We start from the raw sequence: 20,224 nt of genomic DNA, 5'->3' as shown, positions 1-20,224 counted from the left end.
CATTCTTTGGCAGGAAACTCTGAGTGATGACACACACAGCCCGCAACGGCTTGTTTTCCACCAGAGCAAGCTGCACTTGCCGGCCCTGCTCTGTGGGATTCCAGCGCCCCGAGTTGCTGCAGTCTGGCCTCCTCCCTGCCTTCCACAGAAACGGCGTCTGCCAAGGTCACCAACAACCTCGCTGGTGCTAAATCCAAAACACGTTTTCCTTCGTGCTGTCCGACTGCTCTGCTGGCCGTACATGACTCCACGGTGCGGCTCCCAAACGTCTCCCTTCTGCTCCTACAGCACCCTCGATCCTCCCCCCGTGCCCCTTCCTTCCCAAGGCTCGTCCTCAGCCCCCTTCTCTCCTCGTTCTACACACCCCTGCGTGACTCTGTCCAGGCCAAGGCTCTGACGGCCCGCTCATGCCGACGACCCTCCACCTACACCCCAGCGCCAGCCCCCATCTGTCGCCCCGGGCCGCACTGCCAGCAGCGGACTGCGCAAGCCAAAGGCGGCGTCACCTGCGTCCCCCAAACCTCCCCAGACGTCAGCGAGAGCATCGCCATCCACACGGAAATCCAAGTCAGGAGTCCAGATGTCACCCCCGAGTCCCTCCTCTTCCTCACCATCTGTACATGGCCCTGTCCCTGCACCCCCCACCTTGCCCCACCTCACAGGAACAAGTGCCGACTTCAGTGTGCCCCTGACCCCAGCAGGGCTTTGTGCCATTTAACCTCTTCCCACCCACCTGTTTGTAACTCCTCCCCTCCCTGCTGCCCACCTCCTGTGGTGTTAGACTCTTCACCTTAGGGGGAAACAAACCAACCAAAGCCCTTCTCTGGCCCTGGAGCTCCTGTCCTCTCTCCCCACCTGCAGACAGATCGTCTGTCCACACCCACTGCCTCCCCCGCACGGCTCAGCTGCCAGCGCCCACCTCCACTCAAGACGGGGCCCGGCCACTGCTCCAGCCTGGGCCACAGGGGCTCTCTGTTGCCAGATTCAATTAACAGTCTCCAGCCCCTGCCCCACCCCAGTCCCTTCCTCTCAGAGCACTCTTGCCCCATGTCTCTGGCCTCTCCTTTGCGGCATCTCGCCACAGTGGCGGCCGCTCCTCCTCAGTCCAACCCCCACCCCCAGTTGGCGTCCCCGGGGCGGGGCCTTGGCCCTTGTCTCTCCTGCTGTCCCCCAGGGACCCTCCATCACTCTTTTGACTCCACTGCCCCCTCTGTGTTGAAGACATCAAGATGTCCGTCTCCAGCTGACAAAGTCTCTCTCGTTTACCCAAAACTCAAGTTCCTCTGAGTCCCCTGCCTGACAAGGCCTGACCTTGGGCTTCCCTCTCTGATCTCGTAGAATCCAGTTTCGGCAAGAATCCTGCCAAGTCAGTTTGGCGAAAACCCCCTGTCCTTGGTATCTGACCACCCTGGCATCTGTCACCCCGGCCAATGTCAGCAAGAATTCCGTCCGGCCAGTCTGCCGAGACTCCACCTCACCCCCAGGCTTATACCCACCCACGGACCCCCACCCTGCTCCCCGGCTACAAACCTCCACCTGTCCTTGCTGGAGCCGAGCTGGGTCCCCTCTCTCTGCCCACGGCAGGGCCCCACCCCTCTCGCCAGGGCTCCCTGTGGGCAAAGTCTGCGTCACCGTCTTCAACAAGCGTCAGGAACCGTTTCTTCTCCAACACACTCAGCCTGTCCCGGAAGCCCCTGCGTGCCCACCTGTTTCTTGGGCACCTCACTGACCTCTTACATTCCAGAGACCCAGAAACAAATCTGCCTTCCTGCCCAAAGCTGCCCTCCCCCTTGGTTCCCTGTCCTTGTCACTGGTGCCACCGCTACTCAGACTCACGCCCAACTGCTGCCTCCTGCACGTCCTGCTTGACCCAGGGCAAGTCGCCTGACCCCTCTGTGCTTCAGCGCCCTGGTCTGTGAAGATACCAGCACTTCTCACAGGTGGCCTTTTGTGAGCATTAACCGAGTTAACATTATTAATACAAAGTAGCCAAAACTGTGCTGGACTCATAAAAAGTCCTCTGTAAATGCTTATTAAATAAAGAATATGAAAAACTGACTCCAACATCTGGTCAGCCACTCGTACCTGGCAGTTCTGCCTCCCGCAATCCCTCGGCCTGGGCATCCCCCAGCCGCGTCCCCGCAGCCTCAGACCCGTCCTCACTGCGCTGCCGCACGGACGGTGGCAACAGGGCACCATCCCTCCCATGGTCCTGCCCCCTTCAATTCATCCTCTGCAAGGCTATCGGGATTCTTTACTTAAAACACAAAAAGTGACCATGGCTCTGTCACTGATGTGACCCCAGGCATGTGGCCTTGCTGGTCCATGGTTTTCTCTTCTGAAGAATGGAGAGCGGACCTCGCTTTCAGGATTATCGAGACACAGCACCCGGTAGGGACTCGCACCGGGAGGCGAGTAGGGAGTGTGAGCGTCCGGCAGACTCGGGACAGAGGCCCACGCCGCACGCCTCCTCCAGAACCGCTCACCCTCCCGCTGCTGGTGGCCAGCAAAATCCAAGCCCCACGGCCCGCACAAAAGGTCTCCAAGGTCTGGCCTGCCCACCCCGCACCTCCCTGCCACGCGCTCAGCCTGGCGCTCAGCCCGGCCGTGGGGACCGACCCGCCACTTCCCACCGTGTTGCTCTCTCCTGCCTCTGCTCTGGGCCTTCCTGCGTCTCCCTCTGCCCTGAGCAACCCTTCCCTTTGCCTGACTCCTGCTTTTGTCACAACCTAACCAAGGTGTCACCTCAGCCATCAGCTAATAAGCATCTTCTCAGTGCATACAACACGTGAGGCACTGAGCTGAGCACAAAGAATTAAACAGGCAAAGACCACCACTCCCCAGTGGGAGGGAGGGTCACTAGACTGACTGGACCAGACCCTTACGCTAAGTCCTAAGAACAACAAAGCCAAGCAGGAGCGAGAGAACGAGCAGAGACTCGCCCCTCTGTGGTCGACAGGGCTTCAAACGGGTTTCTATCATGTGGGATCAAAAGGGCCTTGAAGGCGACACCCTCCCCAAGCCTACGTCCCTCTGCTCCAAACCGGGCAGGGGCGGTGTGTGGCAGACAGGGCAGCCAGCTGCCTGGTGCACTCGGCCCCAGCGTGCCGCGCCGTCCCCGGGCCAGCCGTTGCGCTGAGCCAGAACCATCCGGCGCTCGTGGCCTTGGACCTTGCGTGGTCAGCTCTCTCTGCGCCGCAGCAGCCGCTGGGCCCGGGCAGCCTCCCGCTCACACAGGGGCCAGGACGCACGCGCCCACGAGGACCAGCCGCCACCGCCACGCTTGCTACCGCTGTGCGCATCCGTAAGCAGGACGTGCAGACCAGAATGCAGCTCCGTGGAGAGGCTCAGCGTGCCGGGAGCTCTGGCAGGGCCAGTGCGGGGAGGCCGCGTCTGCCGATGCCGTCTGTGCCCCGGGTTTGACACCTGCCTGTCTCCTTCACAGACGGCATCTTTCTACAGCCGTGTTAGTGTAAATTGTCACTTGCTTCATCATCTACCAAATGGCAAAGGGTTTCAGCTGCAAAGCAGGCCAGCACCAGGGGCTGTCAGATTCCAGAGTGTGCTCTGAAAATAAATCACAGCTGCGAAGCACATGGGCGGTGCAACATGAGGAAATGAAAAAGCACATTTCCATGATCTGCTGGCATGACCCCGAGCGACAACTGCTGCGGCGTTTATTTCTCCGTGTGCGTCTCTGGTTTCCGCGGGCACAAGGAACCCCTTTCCTGGCTCCTCTGGGAGGAACGCACGCCTGACTGCTTATCGTGGGCATGCTCCTGGATTTTTGACAAATGCCATACCAGTCGAGATGAGTGAAGGCAGGTGGCCATTCCCTGGCACTGGGCAACGAATCCCACTGTCGTGGAAAGCGGGTCGGTCTTGTCCCACAGAGCTGGTGTGGGCTTGCTCACTCTGGCGGTCCCGGGAGAGTAGCGAGCACGGAGACCTTGCTGCCATCCGCGTTGCTCCTGGTCTAACCTCTGCCCTGACCCCCAGCAGCCTGGGCTCTGCCCAGCACCGGGGCCCCGATCCCCAGCGCCGGCTCCCAGCAGATCCCTGGGCAGTCTGTCCCGGCCAAGGCCGAGCCCCACCCCAAGCTCGTCCACTGGGTCGAGAGAACACATTCTCCTGCCATCCTGTCTCTGGCTGGACCCACCAGACATCATCCTGCTCTCCTGGGCCAGTGCCCAAACTACCAGCCACGCTCCCACCTCACTCTGTGGACCCTTCACCCCAACTGAAGCCCCTGCTCCCCTCCTAGTCTCCCCCAGGCTGCCCTCCAGAACGTTCAGTCTGAAATAAGCCGACTCCTACCTACATCCTAGCTCCTTACAGAAACCCCCTCCACTTAAGCCCTGCCTCGGCAGAAACCAGCCTGCCCTCCTGCTCCCCGGCAGCAGGCTCCCGGAGGAGAGGAGGTGCACCCTCCCACGTCCCACGTGCCGTGGGGTCGGGCAGGAAACCTGCACTCCGCTGCTCTCTATAACCCCCTGCTCCTTCCAAACTCACGACATGCTCGCTCACCTGCTACCCATCCTTGTTCCTGCAGTCTTCCCAGCCCTGGGTCACCCCTCTTCCTTCGTTTTGGACATGAGCACAGCACCCGCAGTCTCTCGTCACTCCAGGACGTGCTCTCATCCTACATGGTTTCAGAGCCCCTGCGGAAGGCCCACCTGCACCTAACATCCGCCTCTCACGCTCCCTCCCCCCAGGGCAGCCAGCCACCCCACCGCTCACCTGGGAACCTGCAGTCATGTCACCTACAACTGCTCCCTTTGGAATTTCACATTGGAACCGCCCCACCAGGTCACAACTTTCTAATGGAGGACCTCCCCTATTCTTTGAATTCAGGGAGAATCCAGTGCCTGAATCCTGGACGTCCTATCAGTGTCCTCCTTTCAGCACAGAGCGATGGGCTTCTCTCTGAGGCTCTGGTCCTCAGTCGCCAGAGCGTTGGGATCAAGGTGCACAACGGGCACTTTGTCAGGAAGTCCCGGAATTTCCCAACATTGCCAGAAGCTGTGGAAGCAGCTATCTTTCTGGATTTGATGTACAAAAGAGAACTGTTAGCGAGCTAATAAATTAGTAAGTATGCTATTTTAAATGAAAACAGTGGCAAGGATCCCAGAGGCAGCTCCGCTATATGCGGGTGGAGGGAGCCGGAGCAGGTCACTTACTTTCTCTGCCTCTCCATTTCCTCAACTGGAAAATGGGATTAGACCTTCCCACTTTGAAGTCTTACATGAAGATATGAAAACTTTCACATAAGAGGCCAATGAACCCCCTTAGAGAATTAGAGTATGAGTGACTGGCAGGCTCCTGGCCCAGAGCGCCACCGGCGGGGACAGCCTCCCAAGTCCAGGGCCTGCCCAGCCCTGATTCGGTCTCCAGGGTGGGGGACATCCAGGTCACCGGAAATGATGCACAGAGCACTGCCTTGGGCTGAACAGTGGGAGAACTTGATCTGCTGATTTTTCTCCTTAACGTGCTTTTTGTTTCTATTCTAAAACATGGTCTTTTAAGAAAAATCACACGCACATACACTCTCTCAAAAGTAAAAATCCCAGATAACCTTTCCCAGAGAAAAACACTGTTAGCATTTAGTGTAGTTCCTTTCGATCTTTTTCTATGCATGCCTACTCTTTATTTTAATTAACTGAGGTCTCCTCATATATATTTTTCCACTTCAAGTCACTTAGCATAAACTCGTAAGGATTCACAAACCTTGTTGTAAAGGCTCTTTTGATGTTATTTTGAGTAGATAATTTACTGCTAGACATTTCAGTTGTTCCCAGATTCCCATATGGCAAACGGTGCTGTGGTGAACATCTAGGTACAAAGAAAACCCAAACCACCATAGGATGGATTCCCCGAAATGGAATTACTGCATCAAATAAGGAGAATATTTTTAAGGCTGTCAATACCAACACCTTAGTCAACTTCTAAAGCTCATAGGTAACTCTGCGGCCAACACCTACACTGATACTGTTTTTCTACTCCGTGAAATGAGAATAATTATCATCACCCACGCCAACTCAAAGTTTTTAACTCTGTTTTTCTAAGACAGTTGAAATGCATAAAATGCTTTGTAACTGGGGTCAGGAAACTACTGCCTGAAGTTAAACCTGGCCCACCATCTGTTTTTGTAAATAAAGTTTTATTGAGAAACAGCCATGCCATTCATTTGTTGCCCACGGCCACTCTCATAGGACAGTGGCAGAGTTCAGTATTTGTGACTGAGACTGTACGGCCCACAAAGCCTAAAGCATTTACTATCTGGCCCTTTACAAAGAAAGTATCTGCTGACTCTTGCTTTAGAAGAACGATCGTAAAGATTCCAAAACAGAGCACTTTTTCTAGGGCAGAGGGCCCTCCTACAATTGTTTTCAGTAAGCTGAATTTTAAGTATTATTTTGGTCAGTAGCAACTTTTTAAAAAAGAAGGATCAGGAGTTTTTCTTGGATAAGAATACAAAAGAAGGGTTTGTGCACACAAAAATGCTCCCCGGGCTACCAGAGAAATACAAATATAAATTAGAATTATTTCACCAAAAGAATCCTTAAGAAAACTGAAAACATCTTATCTTGCTTTAAAAAAGGAGGAAAACTAAGAAAGCCAGGGAGGAAAACAAGAGAAAATGATTAGGAACAAAAGCAAAGCAGAGGCGGCCCGTGACGGACAGTATCTGATGTGGTTCCAAGGCTGCGGCCCGACTCGGGGCGAGGGTCGCCGTCCCCGTGACAGCTGTGCGCACGGGAACAAACACCGCCAGGGGACAGGAGCCCGCGCAGGGGGGGACACCCCGAGCCCTAGCGGGTGTCCCGGAGACCTGGTGTCCCCGAGCCCTGGTGGGTGTCCCCGAGCCCTGGCGGGTGTCCCGGAGCCCTGGTGGGTGTCCCCGAGCCCTGGCGGGTGTCCCGGAGCCCTGGGCGGGTGTCCCCGAGCCCTGGCGGGTGTCCCGGAGCCCTGGGCGGGTGTCCCCGAGCCCTGGCGGGTGTCCCGGAGACCTGGTGTCCCCGAGCCCTGGTGGGTGTCCCCGAGCCCTGGCGGGTGTCCCGGAGCCCTGGTGGGTGTCCCCGAGCCCTGGTGGGTGTCCCCAGCCGCCCGCCCGGGGGGACGCGGGGTTCCGCCATCTTAGCGGGGGTTCGGAGACGGCCCAGGGCGCAGATACGTCAGCCCACAGGCCGCGGCCAGACCACTCTGGCCCCAGAGCAGAAGAGGGAACTCTCGACGGGCAGCGCACGGTGCAGGCCTCTCGCCCCGCCTCCCGTTACCTCCGCCGCCTCACGGCAGCTCTCACGGAGCCCCTCATTTCCAAAGTCAAAACTCAAGCCGCCATCTTCGGACCAGCTCCCACCTCCCTGGCTACACTGGTTGGTTGAGGGCCAGGCGCCTCGCACAACCTGGGCCAATCACAGCACCTCGCCCGCCCCTGTCCACAGTGATTGGTCCCAAGACTAGCACATGATCCAGCTGGACCAGTCAGAGTTCGCCACAGGCAAAACGTGACCTTTGCCATTTTCCCCCCTCTTGTTTTAGGGGGTCTGGGTGCGGCTCTTTCAGCGGCACGTGGCTTAGCTTCGTGGAGAACGGGTTCTAAGAGCGAGAAACTGACTCCAAGGAAACAGAGAAACTGTAAAGCAGTGAAAAAGCCCTCCCGGTGTCAATAAATGGCCTCTTTGTGCCTAGCCCGGCCTCGATCCCGGCACCGGCTGTGTCGCTCACGACCCGACAACCCGGCCGGTGGCCCACACGGCGCCCCCTGGCCCGACGGGCGCTGCTGCTCGCCGAGCTCCGGGCACTCCGAACGTCGGACGTGCGTCGCAGCGTCTTGTTTCCTCTACGTGGCGACCCAGGACGAAGGCCACGGTGGCCGCGTACCAGGTGACGCGGGGAGGAGGGACGCGGGGGCCGTCACCCCAGAGTCGCAGGGGCGCAGTCCTCATGAAAAGCAGACCAACTGTTAGTGGCTTCGGGTGCGACATTTGAATACTCTGTGGCTCACGCAGCCCCTGCTGCCCGCACCGGGCAGACTCTCCCCACAGTGCCCTCCGGGACCCCTGCCGGGCGGCGACCTCCCCAGGACGGACCGAAACCCGGACTCGGGCTGCCAAGTCGCTCAGCCCGTTGCTCTGGGAAGCTTGGGGACGACTCCCCAAAGCAGAGAGTAAGACGGCACCCACCAAACAAGCAGATGGGCGGCGAGGGGGACAGGAGGTCAGCCAGCTGCAGGGGACGGTGGCAGCCTGTGGCTGTTTGAGGATCAGAAACCTAGACTGAGAAAACATGCCCTTCCTCCCTCCCTCCCTCTCTCTTTCTTTCTGGTAATTCTTTCTGTGTATTTGTTTATTGCTCTTTGGATTCTTCTTTTGATTTTGTAGAGCTTTCTGAGTCATTCTGGCCTGTCTCAGCCATGCCTGGGAGGCTCCGTGGAGCGGGTCTGCATCTGTATTTGGGGGGGGGGGGTTACAGGAGGAGCAGCTCCCCTCCCTCAGGGCAGGCATGGTTACTGACCACACCCTCCGGTTCTGCCTGTTGTCCCAGCATAGTTGTCAGTGGAGCCTCTTTTCTATCTCAGAGTACCCTGATTTGGATGATAGATTATGTGTACTATATGGCCACTCTTCACAAGTAGCAAAGAGGGACTCAGAGTGAGAAGTGGACCCCACCCCAAGAAGGTTGAGGAGCTCAGGTAGCTTCAAGGCCAGTTCTCTGAGGGTGAGTTAACACTCAGGTAGGGTCAGAAAGCTCCATTCCTCCAAAGAAATGCTTTCTGGGAGCCCCAGGTGGAGCGGCTGGCTGTGCCTCATCCTGCTCAGCCCGAGCTGCCCCCAGGCTAACACTAGCAGGAGCCACATTCAGAAGCTCAACTTGTTGCAAACACTTGGGGGCTAAAGTGAAGGTGAAATCACAACACGAAATGCATTAGGAAGTCCTCCTTCCCCTTCTCTCTGAAATTCTTACTCTAGACAGAAAGCCTTTCTCCTTCACACTTTCCTCAGCAAGAAGACACACAATTATCTCCTCTGCGTCACTGCTCTCCCGTTTCAAATCTACACCCGGCATTTCGTGGCCACGACAGGTGTGAGCTTCTCAGGGCTGGGACCATGTCTTACTCCTCTGGGAATGCCCTCCACAGAATGGTGCCTGTATTAGTTTCTGTTGCCAGGTAGCCAGTGACTGCAAACTCAGCAGCATAACATAATACCTATTTAATAGCTCGCAGTTGCCTGGGCTCTCTGCCCGGGGTCCCATAAGGACAAGATCAAGGTGTTGGCTGGGCTGGACTCTTACCTGCAGGCTCTGGAGAAGAATCTGCCTCTGTGCCAGTTGCTGGCAGAATTCAGTTCCCTGCAGCTGTTGGGCTGCAGTGCCTGCGTCCTGCTGGCTGACGGCTGGGGCCACAGCGGAAGGTCACTCACAGCTGCTGGCTGGTGACCCTCCAGCTTCAAAGCCAGCAATGGCCTATGGAGTCCTTTTTGTGCTTCGAATCTCTCTGACTTATAAAAGTTTCTGCTTTTAAATGGCTTGTCTTGGGCCATGCCTACCTGGATAATCTCTGTATTTTAAAGTCAACTGGTGTGGGACTTTAATTACATCAGCAAAATCCCTTCACAGCAGTACCTAGATTAGTGTTTGATTGAATAACCTGGGACAGGAACCTCAGGGGCCTTTTGGAGTACTGCCCACCATGGTCCCCAACGTCCCTGCTGCTCAGGCAGATGGCTTGCCTCCCTTCCTGGGCTACACTCTGCCAACACAGCTGGCCAGGGGTTGAGCCTCACCCTGGTGTCCAGTAGCTCTGTCCTGAGCCACAGGCACCTACCGCGGAGGCCCCGCCGTCCTGACTGTGCGCTGGCCCAACTGCAGCTCACACTGCTCCTGGGGAGGCCCCACGTGTCTCTGCCATTTTCCAAAGGATCTTTGAGGACTTAGGACTAAGGCATCTCTTTAAAGGCAACTCCATACTGCCTCGAGCCTAACAGAGCATTTTCCTTTGGCAGAAGAGATCCTGAGCAGCTTCTAGAAGCTGAGCTCCTGGGAGCTTCCCAACAACCAGGAGGCAGTAAACACAGGTCCCTCCAGAGGAGAACCCTTTCCCGCCTCTATACAGTTCCAGGAGGGGAAAGGCTGGTGACAACCAGCGAGTGGCAGGCTATGTGTGTCCCACTGGCCAGTTCAGAACCATTTATCCACTTAAGGATGTTGGCACTTGAGTCGGGAAGGGGTTTTTGGGACAGGCCATGTGGTTTACCGGCGGCAGCTGTGGGCAGCTTCCCTGCCTGGCCAGAGTTCCAGGCTGTGTTAAACGCCACCTGCCCAGTGCCAAGAAGGCCTCTCCCATTGCATCTGTGATGCCCACAATGCAAGCTTGGGGTGGGGAAAGGTGCTGTCAGGTGGCGAATTCAGACCGGAATGGACTAGGAAAGACAGCCCAGTCCCACCCATGACATGGGAGTGAGCCACAGAGCGATAGAATTTTTTTTTTTTCCAAAATAATATTGTCAAAAGAGGGTGCATGGAAGCTCATGGGCATCTAGAGCTGGGTGGGGAGCAAGAATCTATTAACTGACTCCATCGAACAGAAATTTCAAAGTGAAAGCTACAGTACCAAGCAAAGTGGCTCACGGTCTGGGGAAACAGGAGAAGACTGTTCCCACCTAAGTACAAAGCCAGCTCACCTGGGCTCTGGAGGGGACGTCTGCACACAGCTCAACGGCAGCACAGAGCAGACAGCGGGGGTGAAAGGAGGATCAGGGAAAGCTTCTTGCAGGAGGAGGTATCACAGGAGCCTTGGAGGCTCAGGGATTGGCACTCTGGGGGAAGGACGCCGGGCTGAGGGCTCAGAGCAAGGAGCGGCCAAGTCCCGTTTGGCTGGCATGCAGTGGGGTGCAGGCTGCAGAGGTGAGCCGGGCCCTGGCCCAGGGCACAGAGCCCAGGAAGGCATGAGCAGAAGCAAACAGTGGAGTCAGGCTTGCAGGGCAGTTCAGCTGTCGCTCACACAGGCAGGAAAGCCAGAGGCCTGCGATGTTTAGGACATGTGCTTCCCACAGTCCCCCGGCCCTTCATGCTGGTGGCCATGAATACGGAGTGAGCTTTGCAAAGGCCACATCAAATTGTCAAAGCAAAACCTCTACCTCCCTAGAACTGCCTGGGGAAAGTCATGTGATTTGCATTTTAAATATAAGAATATCAATAATTTAGCTTTTAGGAGCAAAAACTTGTAAGGCTAGTTAGCATTCATATCCCTTGTTGCCCCTGACACTCAGGGAAAGGGAGCTTGGAGCCGGAGCGTCCAGCTCTCAGGGGAGAGTGAAACCACCCTTAGAAAATCACTGAAGGGCCACGGGCGGGAACTGCGGTGCGGGAAACACGTCTGTCACCGGCCACTGTCCCCTAGGAGCTCTCCTGCACCCGCTCACACTTGGGAGTCTCGCGGCTGATGGGCACAAGGGTTCTCAGCGTCCTCACTGCTGCCACGGGCAACATCACCCTCCCGAAACCTGAGGCCTGAGGCCGGTTTCTGAGGAACCTTCTAGGCCCTGCATCCCGGTGCAACGGCCGACCCGCCCAGACCCGCCCAGACCCGCGGCCCATACCAAGGAACTGACTCAGCTGCCTTGTGACCCCCACCCAACAAATGACTCAGCAAAGGTGATTTCTGCAGCCCTGTGGTTCCACCCGAACTCGCCAGTCAGCAGACCCAACTGCCTGGCCCTCTGCCCGCCTAAACTGGCTTCACAGACGCTATCTCCCAAACTCTTGGGGTGATGGGTTTGAGAACTTCCTCCCGTCCATCTCCTCTCGTGGCACCTGTGCTTTTACGCTCTTCCTCGGCTGTGACCCCTGCTGTCTCAGGGCACTGGCTTCCCCTTGAGCAGCGGGCAGTGAACCTGGCTGGGCTGTGACAAGGGCACCAGTGTCCACAGAGTGTGGGAGAAGGAACAGTCCGCAGCAACAGCCACAACAAAGGAAGAAGAATCCTCCGGCGCCCGGTTGGGACGGGCAGGAGGGACAGAGCCCTGTGACTAACAGGCCCTGCAGACGTGCAGAAGCTCCCTGCTGAGCAGGCTGGTTTGCATGTCAGCCCTGTCTCCCCCCTGCCATCGGGGAGGCGCTAATGAGATGCTAACTAGGCAGGGAGCAGGCGGCAGGGTGGCAAAGGGCGCAGCCAGTCCGCAGAGAGCATGGGAGATCACATTCACATCTCGTGAGCCAGGAAAAGACCAAGGCTGGGACCCGCACTTCCACACCAGGGCAGAGAGCTCCAACGAGCGGCCAGGCCAGGCCGGCTCTGCCCTGGACAGCTGGGCTCCCCACTGTCCGAGAAGCCCCAGAGCCGCACAGCCCCTCCTGCGTTCGCATTCCCAGAGTGACCTGGGGTCCCGGCACCGCCTGCTGCAGCCGCAGCTCTGCGATTCATTATAAAATCATCACCCCTCGCCCCCGCCCGCCGCCAGCACCTCTTCTGCTATTTAATCTGTAGACAAAAGTACAAATTCTTCATCTTATTTAGAGTATGCTGAAGTGTGATTTAAAGAAATACATTCCTCTTGGGGTATCATGCTACAAAAATGCCAGAAATGTAAGCCCAAGGGTTTTAACTTTAAGAGTAAATGATGAGCCCTCATCCGCTGTAGAAAGGCAGTTTGGTGAACAGCCAGAGACCAGCCTGACAGGGGGTTTAAGAAGACAATTTTGTGTCCCGCTCCCTCCCCCTGCCGCCCCCACTGCCGCCCTGCAGTCTGCTAATGAAATGATTTTTTAAAAATACAAAAATAGCTGGAAAAATCTGCATCCATGCAGAAAAACAGTGGAAGAGGCCTTAACTAGATCGGAGAGACAGTGAAGAATTTCTGCAAAAAGTGCAGCCGGAAGGGGCTGGAAGTGAGTGTGAACAGCCTGTGGCTCAACAAATACAAAGGGACAGCCTTCCCGGGAAGACGGGGAAAGATTCCCCGAACAGAAGCTCTGGGAACTCCAAGCAGGGGACGGAGAATGGGAGTCAGGAACAGAGGGCGAGTGGCCGAGGGTCTGGACACAGAGAGGCTGGGCAGAGCCCGCACGTCGCCCCGATGTAGGCAGACAACCTGCCGAGGGCAGAGGCCCGAAGGCTGTGCCGGTGGCTTCCGAGGGTAGCACTGCAGTTAGAGGAGAGGGCAACGTCCCTGCTAGCTCAGGTGGCTGTGGCCAAAGCGCAGGGGGCCTTGACTGCAGGTCCCAGACAGCTGTACCCGCAATCTAGGAAAATTAAGTTTCTATGAAATATACACTAACTGTAACCATTTCAAGTCTTAAGAAATGTTAGACATTTAGGATGGATAAAAAGGGGGAGGACTGAAAACACGAGAGGACTCAGTGTGTTAAAAGAAAGGAGGTGGCCTGAAAAATCAAAACAAGCCACCTCACTTGCTACGGTTGGAATGTGTCCCCCAAAGTTCACGAGCTGGAAACTGGACGCCCAATGCAGCAGTGCTGAGAGGTGGGACCTATAGGAGGGACCTTTAAGAGGCATATTTAATGCCACTATCACGAGAGTGGGTTTGTATAAAAGTGAGCTTGCTCCCTCTCACTCTCTCGCTCTCTCGCCGTGGGATGACGTGGCACGAAGGCCAGACACAGGCGCCATGTTCTTGGACTTCCCAGCCTGCAGAACCGTGAGCCAACCAAATCCCTGTCCATTGTAAATTGCCCAGTCTGCGGAGTTCTGTCACAGCAGCACGAAACGGACTGAGACGCTGAGACACGGAAAGAAGACAATAATGTTGAAATCCGAAATCTCAGCAACCTCTGGGAAGACCTTTCATAAATGAAAAGAGAATGACCAGAGACCAGGAAAGATCACTTCTAGATGAAAAACATGGTTTCAGAATTGAACGCCTGAGTGGAAGCACAAACAGTGATACTGCTGAAAACTCAGTCAAGGAATTAAAGAAACCCTTGAGAATTCTCCCAGAAATCACAGGAAAAGCAAAAGGAGGAGGAGGTAACCGTGATAAGCACAGGCCAAGGTTCCTGGAGAAGAGAGTCGAGGACGTGCAGGCTGAGCTGACGGAGGGGCAGAGGAGAGGGGCTCACAGCAATATCACGGGCACTTCTGCGTCCAGCCCACGTGGGCAACAGGGGCCAGGCTGACCCCTTCTGAAACAGTCGAAACACACGACCAAGTCTGCAGAGCGGTAGTTCCCGAGCACTGGGCGCCAGGCCGCAAAGGACAGCGATGCCCATGCCTGCGAGACGGGAAAGAACAAAGCTGGAGACCGACACTGGCTGGCCTGGCAGCACTGCAGTGTCAGGACACTCTGGACCCACAGAGCAGAGAGCCGATATGCAGGGGCAACTCACTGGAGAAAGGAAAGTTTTTCCAGCAGAGGTTCTGGAACAACTGAATACCCATATGCCCTCCCCGCCATCAACAGCCCCGTTGTGGGGATTAAATGAGAAATATCTGTGAAGTGATTTCACATAGTATGTAAATATTCTCTCTCTTCTTGGATTCCAGCCCCCCGTTTCCTTCCCAGCAACCGTAACAGTCTTTATGTATAAAAATGCAAATCAGACCATGCCAACATCCTTTCAGAGGCTGCTTCCCGCACTGTGGGGGAATCCTAAATGCACGTGGTCTCTGTGGCTGTCCCTGGCCCGGCCTTTCCCTCCTCACAGTCCATGGCCGCCTCAGCACCCCAGACTCACCGATACCGTCCCTGCCACAGGGCCTTTGCACCTGCGATTCCCACGCCTGGGTCAGCTCTTGACCCTGCTCCCCCACCCCACAAACTGCTGAGCCCCATGCATTCGTGTCCTTTGGGTCTCAGCCCAATAGTCCCTTCCACAGAGACGCCTTTCCCTGCCCCACTGTCCCCACCACCTCTAACATGAGAATTGGGCCCCTAATTAGGACAGCCTCCCGTTCCTTCCCCTGAGAACACGCGGCCCCCGTGATTCTACACTCGCTGCTCGCCCCGCCACACGGAGAGCTCCGCTACACACAGTGACCATGGTTGTCACGTCCACTGCGGCATTTTCAGTTTCTAGCAGCACGTGGCATGTGCCGAGTAACCATCTGTTGAATTAAACAAGGACACACAGTTTGCCTCCCTTCATCCGGGAAGGCGGCGGCCAAGCCCCGGGGCCAGCGTCAGTGCAGAGCTGGGCTCTGTGCGCTGTGGGTGGGGCAAACCTCAGCTGTGCCCACAGCAGGTCTGAGGCCACCAACTCCACTCCCGGGCTCCCACTTGGAGGCTGCGGCGCCCGCGCCCCACCGCCCAGCCCCCTGCGTCCCTCGCACCAGTTTGACAGGGGCCCCTCCCCCAGCTGCAGGTTCTTCGCTGATGGCTCACACCTGAATCTTCTCAGAAGTTTGTCCTGGAAGCCACCTGGCCTGAAGCTGTCCGAGACTCGCACCCTCCCCTCAAGGCCTGTGACTGGGAGTGACTGGGACAGGGTCACAGAAACCTCCCTAGCCTCCAGGAGGGACGACTGCAGCCTCCACTCCTGAGCTCGGTCCCCATGGGTCAGGCCATGCCGGGCCCCCTGGACCAGACCTCTGCCCGGCCTGTCCTCGGAGCCACCTGGCCTGCCCAGCTCCTGCCTCACCACCGTCCCCGAGAGTGCTCACAACATGCGTGTGTGGATCCCGCCCAGCCCTGCGTCCAGGGAACCGCACCGGACTAAAGCGCGAGGGAGGGAAGAGGAAGCTACTGCACATTCGTGGAGGCCCCGCACTCGCCAGGGACGGCCCAGGCTCCGTCCTCACACCCACACTGCCAGGACCCGCCAGGGACGGCCCTGGCTCCGTCCTCACACCCACACTGCCAGGACCCGGAGGCTCAGGGAGAACCTGTGCCTTGTCCAGCGTCACCCAGCTGCTCCGGGTGTCTCCAGAGGCCACGCTATCAACGCACCGCTGTGGCTGCTGGCGAGTCCACACGCCTGCGGACCCCGTCCCACCCAGCGGTGTGAGTTGTGCGTCTAAGGCAGTGGCAGGGGTCACTGGAGGAGAACTTCAAACAGAGCCTAAGTACATTGTCCCGACCTGGAAAGGGCCGTGTGCTGGGTGGCCAGTCTGCCACTGCGATGTTCGCAGAGCAGCCGGCACCACCGCGCAGGCCTGGGACGGGGGAGCAGCGGGACCGAGGGAAGAGTCAGCCACCGTGACCTCCACGAGGCAGAGCCCTTGCGGTGCCAGGTCCCCAGAGTACGTGCACTCGGCTCAAGGTTAAGGAATGACACGGTGAATAGCTCATCGGAGAGTAATTCATGTCATCGCCCGAAAGGGAAAACTGAAAGCCATTGCCGGCTCGCTGCCGAGCCAACGACCGTCAGGGGAGGCTTTGCCTCGCAGTGTCAGAAAGAATCTGCAACAATAAAGGGAAAACTGGATGCAGATGTTTTCCTCAATTAGCCTCTACTGAAGAAGCAATAAACAGGAGAGATCAGGGCTGTAATTGCATTTTTGTTTAACCATTTGGCGTGAGTCATGCCATCTCGGAGGGAAACGTGTCTTTGGTGAAGCTACAGGAAACTATTTTAATTTTCTTGATCATGCTGGAGTTCTTGCAATCGAGCTATTTTTAACCAAAGCATTACAAAACACGACCATCACGTGACATGATTACTGAAATCTAAATCACACCAGCAGGAAGCTGTGATTCAATTTGTCTTTTCAAACGTCAGTTATATCTGCCTGTAAACAATACTACGTCTAGGTTATTTTTGTGATAGGTTCCCTTTATAGAAGGAGAAAAAAAGTCTTTATTTACTTCTTGGATATGAAAGTTGGGATAAAAGATGCCTCATTAGGAAATCAAGAACTCTTGCAAAGAGGGTTTGAAATGCCGGAGCAGCACGTTTTCCGATTGTGTTGCTGATTATGCTTTTAACACTTTGTGTGTTGGTGGTAGTAAATTAACAAAAATTTTGTCATCTTCCTGAAATTTCCCTCCTAGATATAGGACAGATCGAGCCGTATTATTTCATTTTATTGGTGTGGGTTTCTTTTTGGCGGGGGCCGCACGGGGACCCCTGGGGCTGCTTTTAGACGGAGGCCGGCGCTTCCGCGCGGCACAGCTGAGCCCAGAGAATGGGCAGGGCCCCCGCATCAGGATTTTTGAAAGAACTGCAGAACTCGGATGCGCACTGAGATCGAGAGCCACTGCTGTAAGAGCTGGGAATATGCAAAACTTATCTACAGAGCTGTAATAAACGCTGTTCACGCGCAACTTGGATATGCCTTGTTTCAAAAAGCCGTGACAAAAAATGAGGGTGTAGAGAACTCATTCTGAGCACTGTAAACAAACGGTTCTTTTATGTGGTGAGATCTCTGTGTGAGTTTAAAGCAAGATTTGCAGTTCTCCGCTCTAATTCACATACATGTTTGATGGGGTGGAAAGTGCACGTTGGGCCATTTAGGAGAACTTTGACCTCCCTCTGCCGCTTCATCCGGGACACAGACATGGTTCCTGGGAGCCGGGGAGCCTGGGTCTTGCCACGCCCCCTCCCACCTGCTGCCCCCGGCTTCCTGCCCTGACAGCCCCGCTCGGGCAGAGGCTGCCTTGACTTACCTACGCAGAGTCTCACTTAGAGGGAGGTGGCTTGTCCTCTGCCGCCAGTGGGTTGTGTGTAGCTACGGTGAGCACAAGGCCACAGCGGTGGCAGTTTCACTCGCACCCCTGGCTGCCTCCGCGATTCCCCGTAACCCCTCGCCGGGGGCTCTGCGTGTCGTGTGGCCTCTCTCGCAGAGGAACGCATGTCACGGGCGGGAAATCCAGTCGTGCGGCGACATCCCAGGCGAGTCTCCTCCTGCAGCCTCACAACGCCCGGTAACCCTTCCCGGGCAACTTGTCACTTGGGACACGTGTTATGTCTGATCCCCAGACGTGGGTGACGAGGGCAGGAAGAGGAAGGAGACCGGTGAGCGGTGGGCGCCCTGCCCTGGCTCCAGGTCCGACCACACTGGAGGCCTCTGCAGGTGCAGGCACAGGGCCGAGCACTCACCATCCAAGGCCGACGTCCGTGCCTGGCAGACTGGCAGGGTCAGGCCCGAAGGGTCATGTCCCGGTCACAGCAGCCCATGCCCTGAGCCGGAGGTCAGGCTGCCCTTCACCCCTAGATGTAACTGCCTGTTCCCCTCTGGCACCCGGGCCCATCTCCCGGCTCCTCTCCTGCTCCAGTCCCCGACCTGGACCCCTCCCTCATGCCCGTCTGCACCACCTCGGCTGTGGTGACCTGGCACAATGGCCTTGGCCCGGCTCTGCTGCCATTGGTCTGCACGGACAGCACATGGTGGCGGGTGTGGTCCACAGCAGGGGCAGGTGGGCAGGGCCCGGGCATCCGAGAGTGAACCGAGTCAGGACAAAGGCAGGCGGAGAGGGCGCAGGCCCGGGGAGGGCAGGGAGGGGGCAGGGAGGGGGCAAACGGAGGGAGATCTGAGAGGCGTGGAGGGAGGAGGAGGAAGCGCCGCTCTTTCTCCCGCCTGGGAATGGCTTCACCCCCCGCAGACGGGCAAGGCCCCGCGGAGGGAAAGGAAGAGGGCAGAGAGCTCACATCAGCGTGAGCACCTCGGGCCAGTCACGCCCCACGCCAGCCACGGCCTGGAGGACCAGTCCTGGGGTCGAGAGGCTGCCGACCCACAGCGGGGGGATGAACGGCTACGAAGAACAAAGAACGCTGAGTGCCCCCCTCCCAGCAGGGCACCCCGAGCAGCGTGTGCCCACAGGGTCAGTGGACGCAAACGCATCACAGGAAGGGCCGGACTCTGGCCTGACTCAGCAGGGCAGGGCAGGGCGCTGGAGAGGTGTGTCCTGTCTCTCCGTGGCTGAACTCACTTCTGGCAGGAGAGATTCACCAACGGGAACAGGAGGCAGCAAGAGAGGTCGCCAAGGAGCCTAGACGTCAGCTTTATAAACGCTCCTTGGGCAGAGACAGAGCCAGGTGAGGGGACCAACCGCCTCATTGGATTCGCTGCCTACATGTCTCTTGCGTCTAACCACGTCCCTCCCTCTCTACGGTCACCTCTGGGACGGGGTTTTACTGTCCCCCCAAAATTCATGTCTACCCAGAACCTGCAAATGTGTTCTTATTTGGAAATAGGGTCTTTGTAGACAGTCAAGTTCAAACCAGGTCCTGCTGGACTGAGGTGGCCCTAACCCAACTGAGACTGGCGTCCGTAGGAGAGGAGGGACATCAGGACACAGACACAGGGAAGCGGCACATGGCGGAGGCGGAGGAAGCACCGATGTGCCCACAGGGATGTCAATGACTGTGACAGGTGCCGAGGCCGGAGAGACCCGCGGTGCAGACCACCCCCCCGAGAGGCACGAACGCCACCTAAGACACCTCGATTTGCACTTCTGGCCTCACAGCTGTGAGAGAACAAACTCTCCCTGTCTTGTGTCACTGGCCTGTGGCACTTTGTGACAGGGTCTGGAGGAACCCACACCCCACCCCACCCCGGCTGCATCGGCTCTCGCGGATAACTCCAGCGCCCCCCCCCCCAGGCCAGTCTGGTCACCCCACGGCTCGCTCTGCCCACCACGGTCATGGGCAACTCCAGCTGAGAGCCCGAGGCCACCACTGCTCTGGGAGCCTCCAGCCTGCCCGGGTCTCACGGAGCCTCTGTCACCCACAGGAGCCGTCTCCCACCTGCCACGCGAGTCTGCCCACGTGTCATCGCTGTCTGTCCTCGCTGCCTTCGTGGACCGCTCCCCCACCGCACCCGTCACGGCAATTGTGTCTCCCCACTGAGCTGCCAGCTGCAGGACAGCCAGGCTGCACGGGGCTCATTCGTCACCACGTCCCCACACTTAGCACAGCGCCATGCGCAGTTAGCCGGGACCCGGTGAGAACGCGCCGGGTGAACAGACGGGTGATAGAACCGAGAGAGAGGAAGAGTGAGGCCATCATCGCTCCCTCTCCTGCCCAGCCTGTGATGGGCGTCCTCAGGCACAGCGCAGGAGGGACGTCACCCTTTGACAAGGGGGCAAAGCTACAAAGGTCGGGTCCACCCATCTCCCTTGTCAACAGCACCGAACCCTAAGGCACATTTTAGAGGGATAAGAAGAAAACTAAGTGGGGCAAGATAGAAAGTTTGGAGGCAGAATTTTCAGTTATTAAAAAGTGAATGAAATCTCTACAATTCCCAAATGCTTCTGTTAATAGAATCCCACATGCCTCTCATGCCCACAGCTCCGTGGGGAACATGTTATTGCCTGCGTTCCCA

At 57.0% G+C, this 20,224-nt stretch overlaps 1 protein-coding gene across 15 annotated transcripts in view; it reads right to left on the bottom strand.

The window, feature by feature from the left end:
• ARNT2 (aryl hydrocarbon receptor nuclear translocator 2) overlaps positions 1 to 20,224 on the bottom strand; it is a 226,548-nt gene that overhangs the window by 73,829 nt on the left and 132,495 nt on the right. The window lies entirely within an intron of this gene.

Source organism: Lemur catta, chromosome 9 (genome assembly GCF_020740605.2).
Source record: "Lemur catta isolate mLemCat1 chromosome 9, mLemCat1.pri, whole genome shotgun sequence".
Classification (NCBI taxonomy): domain Eukaryota; kingdom Metazoa; phylum Chordata; class Mammalia; order Primates; family Lemuridae; genus Lemur; species Lemur catta.
Note: the sequence above shows the minus strand (reverse complement) of the source record. Positions and strands in the feature narration are given on the sequence as shown.